This window comes from Triticum dicoccoides, chromosome 1B (genome assembly GCF_002162155.2).
Source record: "Triticum dicoccoides isolate Atlit2015 ecotype Zavitan chromosome 1B, WEW_v2.0, whole genome shotgun sequence".
In the NCBI taxonomy this organism is placed as follows: Eukaryota; Viridiplantae; Streptophyta; class Magnoliopsida; order Poales; family Poaceae; genus Triticum; species Triticum dicoccoides.
The window spans coordinates 608,850,069-608,856,164 of NC_041381.1; positions in this window are offsets into that span (position 1 = coordinate 608,850,069).

Sequence of the window (6,096 nt, forward strand, 5' to 3'; positions counted from 1 at the left end):
CTCCTGACAGATTGACCCATTTGCACTTAAACAAAGGGACCTTAAAATCTACTCCGTAGTCAAGTTCCCATATGTCCACTATGTAACCATAATATGTGTCCTTTCCCCTCTCGGTTGTTGCATCAAAGCGGACACTGCTGTTTTGGTTGGTGCTCTTTTGATCTTGGTCAATCGTGTAAAATGTAGTCCCATTTATCTCGTATCCTTTCCAAATCAATACAGTCAAAGATGGTCCCCTGGACAACAAGTACAGCTCATCACAAATAGTGTTGTCACCTCTGATACGTGCTTCCAACCAACTGCTAAAAGTCCTAGTGTGTTCACATGTAATCTAGTCGTTGCACTGCTCCGGGTGTTTGGAGCGCAGACTGTTCTTGTGTTCATCGACATACGGGGTCACCAAGGTAGAGTTATGTAGAACTGTGTAGTGTGCTTGAGACCAAGAATATCCGTCCCTGCATATTATTGAGTCCCTTCCAAGCGTGCCTTTTCCAGTCAGTCTCCCCTCATACCGCGATTTAGGGAGACCTATCTTCTTAAGGCCAGGAATGAAGTCAACACAAAACCCGATCACATCCTCTGTTTGATGGCCCATGGAGATGCTTCCTTCTGGCCTAGCGCGGTTACGGACATATTTCTTTAGGACTCCCATGAACCTCTCAAAGGGGTACATATTGTGTAGAAATACGGGGCCCAGAATGACAATCTCGTCAACTAGATGAACTAGGACGTGCGTCATGATATTGAAGAAGGATGGTGGGAACACCAGCTCGAAACTGACAAGACATTGCACCACATCACTCCTTAGCCTTGGTATGATTTCTGGATCGATCACCTTCTGAGAGATTGCATTGAGGAATGCACATAGCTTCACAATGGCTAATCGGACGTTTTCCGGTAGAAGCCCCCTCAATGCAACCGGAAGCAGTTGCGTCATAATCACGTGGCAGTCATGAGACTTCAGGTTCTGAAACTTTTTCTCTGCCATATTTATTATTCCTTTTATATTAGACGAGAAGCCAGTCGGGACCTTCATACTAAGCAGGCATTCAAAGAAGATTTCCTTCTCTTCTTTGGTAAGAGCATAGCTGGCAGGACCTTCATACTTCTTTGGAGGCATGCCGTCTTTTTCGTGCAAACGTTGTAGGTCCTCCCGTGCCTCAGTTGTATCTTTTGCCTTCCCATACACGCCCAAGAAGCCTAGCAGATTCACGCAAAGGTTCTTCGTCACGTGCATCACGTCGATCGAAGAGCGGACCTCTAGGTCTTTCGAGTAGGGTAGGTCCCAAAATATAGATTTCTTCTTCCACATGGATGCGTGTCCCTCAGCGTCACTCGGAACAGCTAGTGCGCCGGGACCCTTTCCAAAGATTACGTGTAAATCATTAACCATAGCAAGTACGTGATCACCGGTACGCAGGGCGGGCTTCTTCCGGTGATCTGCCTCGCCTTTGAAATGCTTGCCTTTCTTTCGACATTGATGGTTGGTCGGAAGAAATCAACGATGGCCCAGGTACACATTCTTCCTGCAGCTTGCCAGGTATATACTATCGGTGTCAAGTAAACAGTGTATGCATGCGTGGTATCCCTTGTTTGTCTGTCCTGAAAGGTTACTGAGAGCGGGCCAATCGTTGATGGTCACGAACAACAACGCCTTTAGGTTAAATTCCTCATGTTTGTGCTCATCTCACATACGTACACTGTTTCCATTCCACAGCTGTAAAAGTTCTTCAACTAATGGCCTTAGGTACACATCAATGTCGTTGCCGGGTTGCTTAGGGCCTTGGATGAGAACTGGCATCATAATGAACTTCCGCTTCATGCACATCCAAGGAGGAAGGTTATACATACATAGAGTCACGGGCCAGGTGCTGTGATTGCTGCTCTGCTCCCCGAAAGGATTAATGCCATCCGCGCTTAAAGCAAACCATACGTTCCTTGGCTCACTTGCAAACTCATCCCAGTACTTTCTCTCGATTTTTCTCCACTGCGACCCGTCAGCGGGTGCTCTCAACTTCCCGTCTTTCTTACGGTCCTCACTGTGCCATCGCATCAATTTAGCATGCTCTCCATTTCTGAACAGACGTTTCAACCGTGGTATTATAGGTGCATACCACATCACCTTCGCAGGAACCCTCTTCCTGGGGGGCTCGCCGTCAACATCACCAGGGTCATCTCGTCTGATCTTATACCGTAATGCACCACATACCGGGCATGCGTTCAGATCCTTGTACGCACCGCGGAAGAGGATGCAGTCATTAGGGCATGCATGTATCTTCTGCACCTCCAATCCTAGAGGGAATACGACCTTCTTTGTTGCGTATGTACTGTCGGGCAATTCGTTATCCTTTGGAAGCTTCTTCTTCAATATTTTCAGTAGCTTCTCAAATCCTTTGTCAGGCACAACATTCTCTACCTTCCACTGCAGCAATTCCAGTACGGTACCGAGCTTTGCGTTGCCATCTTCGCAATTGGGGTACAACCCTTTTTTGTGGTCCTCTAACATGTGATCGAACTTCATCTTCTCCCTTTGACTTTCGCATTCTGTCCTTGCATCGACAATGACCCGACGGATATCATCATCATCGGGCACATCGTCTGGTTCCTCTTGATCTTCAGCAGCTTCGCCCGTTGCAGCATCATCATGCACATCGTCTAGTTCCTCTTGAACTTCAGTAGCATCACCGTATTCAGGGGGCACATAGTTGTCATCGTACTCTTCTTCTTCGCCGTCTTCCATCATAACCCCTATTTCTCAGTGCCTCGTCCAAACATTATAGTGCGGCATGAAACCCTTGTAAAGCAGGTGGGTGTGGAGGATTTTCCGGTCAGAGTAAGACTTCGTATTCCCACATATAGGGCATGGACAACACATAAAACCATTCTATTTGTTTGCCACAGCCACTTCGAGAAAATCATGCACGCCCTTAATATACTCGGAGGTGTGTCTTGAACCGTACATCCATTGCCGGTTCATCTGCGTGCATTATATATAATTAAGTGTGTCAAAAATCATTACAGAACATCATGAATAGATAATTAAGTGACCAAATTAATAGAAGTTCATCATCACATTAAAACCAAAGTACATACATAGTTCTCATCTAACAACATAAAGCTCTGCAGAGCATCTAAATTAATTAAACCATACACTGAAACTATGTAAAATATTTCAATGCGAAAACAAATGCGATCATAATCGCAACCAATGTAACAACTGATCCAACGGCATAATGATACCAAGCCTCGGTATGAATGGCATATTTTCTAATCTTTCTAATCTTCAAGCGCATTGCATCCATCTTGATCTTGTGATCATCGACGACATCCGCAACATGCAACTCCAATATCATCTTCTCCTCCTCAATTTTTCTAATTTTTTCCTTCAACAAATTGTTTTCTTCTTCAACTAAATTTAACCTCTCGACAATAGGGTCAGTTGGAATTTCCGGTTCAACAACCTCCTAGATAAATAAAATCTATGTCACGTTGGTCGGCATAATTGTCATAAACAATAAATGAACCAATAGTTATGAAAAGATAATATATACCACATCTGAATCATAGACAGGACGAGGGCCGACGGGGGCGGATACCAAAACCATCGCACTATATAAGATGCAATAATAAAAGTAAGAAAATTATACAAGTATCTGTATAAATATACAAGTAAGATTTTTTTTTCCTTTCAGAAAGAAGATAAGAACAAGAGGCTCACCACGGTGGTGCCGGCGACGAGATCGGCGCGGGCGATCGACGGCGGTGAAGACGGGGACGGGACGTGACGGACCGCTAAACCTAGACAAATATTGAGGAAAATGGAGCTTGGAGGTCGAGCTTGGAGAGGAGAAAGCTTAAGTAGTGTGGCTCGGGCATTCCATCGAACACCTCGTGTGCATAGGAGGTGAGCTAGAGCACCACAAAGCTCTCCCCTCGCCGGCCACGAAAAACAGAGCACTGGGAGTGCTCTGCTCGCGGGCGAGGGGTAGATATAGGCAACTAATTGGTCCCGGTTCGTGCCACGAACCGGGACTAAAGGGCAGCCTTTGGTCCCGGTTCAGGCCACAAACCGGGACCAATGGTGGTGGGCTAGGAGCCAGGCACATTGGTCCCGGTTTGTCCCACCAACCGGGACCAAAAGGTCCAGATGAACCGGGACCAATGGCCCACGTGGCCCGGCCGGCCCCCGGGGCTCACGAACCGGGTCCAATGCCCCCATTGGTCCTGGTTCTGGATTGAATCGGGACTAATGGGCTGACCCGGCCTGGACCAATGCCCCCTTTTCTACAAGTGATGCTGGGCAATGTGGCTTACCAGGAATGATGTGGTTTTTAACAATAAACGTGTATCATCTCCTATGCAGGTTATCCATGTTTGTACACGATGGATCCGTACGTGGTCTATCTTGCAGAAGCCGGAGGACAGGGACCTTTTTATGATGGCGTCTATACGGCTGGAGCGTACGGCCAGGGAGGTTTTCTACCCACATGGATGGCGGTGTGATTTACGGATAGGATCTACCATTTCTTAGGATGGACACGTTTTATTGCTTGGCATTGTATCGAATTATTTTATTTTTAGGGTGCTCTGGACTTTTTGGCTGTGTGCATCTAGCTATGCAGAGGCCGGGTTTTCTTTCAATACGAATGTATCACCTCGATATATCTATTCAATGAAAAGTCCTTTATCGAAAAATTAGCATCCCTACCAACGTAAGTAACCGAAGCATCTCTCTCCTCTAATTCCATCAAGATAGGCGTTGCAATTGAAGGAGAATTGTGGCGGGATTTCCATTGATTGACTAACTCCGAGCAGTGAATCTCTATTATCACATGTGAGGAGGCACAAAGTTGAGCAAAAATCACCCCTTCGCAAAGAGCAAGAAGTTCAGCAATAAAAGGGTTAGTAACACCTTCGAAAGGTCTGCTCCTGGCCCCAAGGAGCGACAAGTGTGATCTGCCCACACCTCCCGCTCCCCCCTTCAAGTCCTCAACATTGACCGCCCCATCAGTGTTGATTGTTATCCATCCCACTTCAGGTGGCCTCCAACATTGGCCGGTGGTCAATTTTTTGCGCGAAATGGAATATCCAGAATCACCAATGTCTCGTGAACATGCTTGAGAGCTTGTACCGGATCATAACCATCATGATCATGTGTCCAGCGGTTTCGTGATGTCCAAATGCTATGCATTATAGACTTATAGTGATCTCCTTGCATCTCTCATCTTGAGTAAGTATACCATCTAGAAAAATATCACGTGCCCATGTGTCAGGGTGCAACTGAGGTAGACGTAGCAGAATTCTGTCCCTAGCAGCCACCCAAAATTTCTTAGCATGCGTACAGTTTATGGTCGTATGTAACATATCCTCGTCCATTGCCTTGCAGATCTCGCACAAATCAAGTGTCTTGATATGACGATACCACAAGTTAACCGAGTCCGGAAGGATTCCACGGAGAACCCTCCTCCAAATCGCTCGAACCTTAGGAATAACATTAATTAAGTCTCCACAAGGCAGTCCAGAACTGTTTATTTGCCGATGAAGCTTCTGTAATCGTCTCTTCCTCTAAGGAGATACACTCGTTGCGAGCCACTAGAGACTGATACGCTATTTGACAGAGTAGACGTCCAATTTCTCCAATGCCCAAGCCAAAGAATCTTCACCACCGGCTGGATTTAATGGAATATTTAAGATAGCCTCCACATCCTGTTGCAAGAAATTCGCCTTGATAATATCGGCGTTCCTATTACCAGTATAATCATCTAAGGTCTAAAACTCTAGGGAGTGGGATAGAGCCGAGTTGCCCCATTGATTTCAGAGTTGGCGTGTTTGGAATCCACTGACCAGTCCATGTCTCTATACTGGTGCCATCACCCACCCAGCGTACGAGTCCAACATCAAGGGCCTCCCGCCCTACAATGATAGCCTTCCAAGTCGCTGATGAACGAGCCGGGGCTGTTGCACTGAGGAAGTCAGAGTTGGGATAGTATCTGTCCTTCAACACACTCACGCACAACAAATCCGGTTTTGTAAGAAGGCGCCAGCCATGTTTCCCGAGCATCGCAAGATTGAAGAGATTCATATCTCAGAAACCCA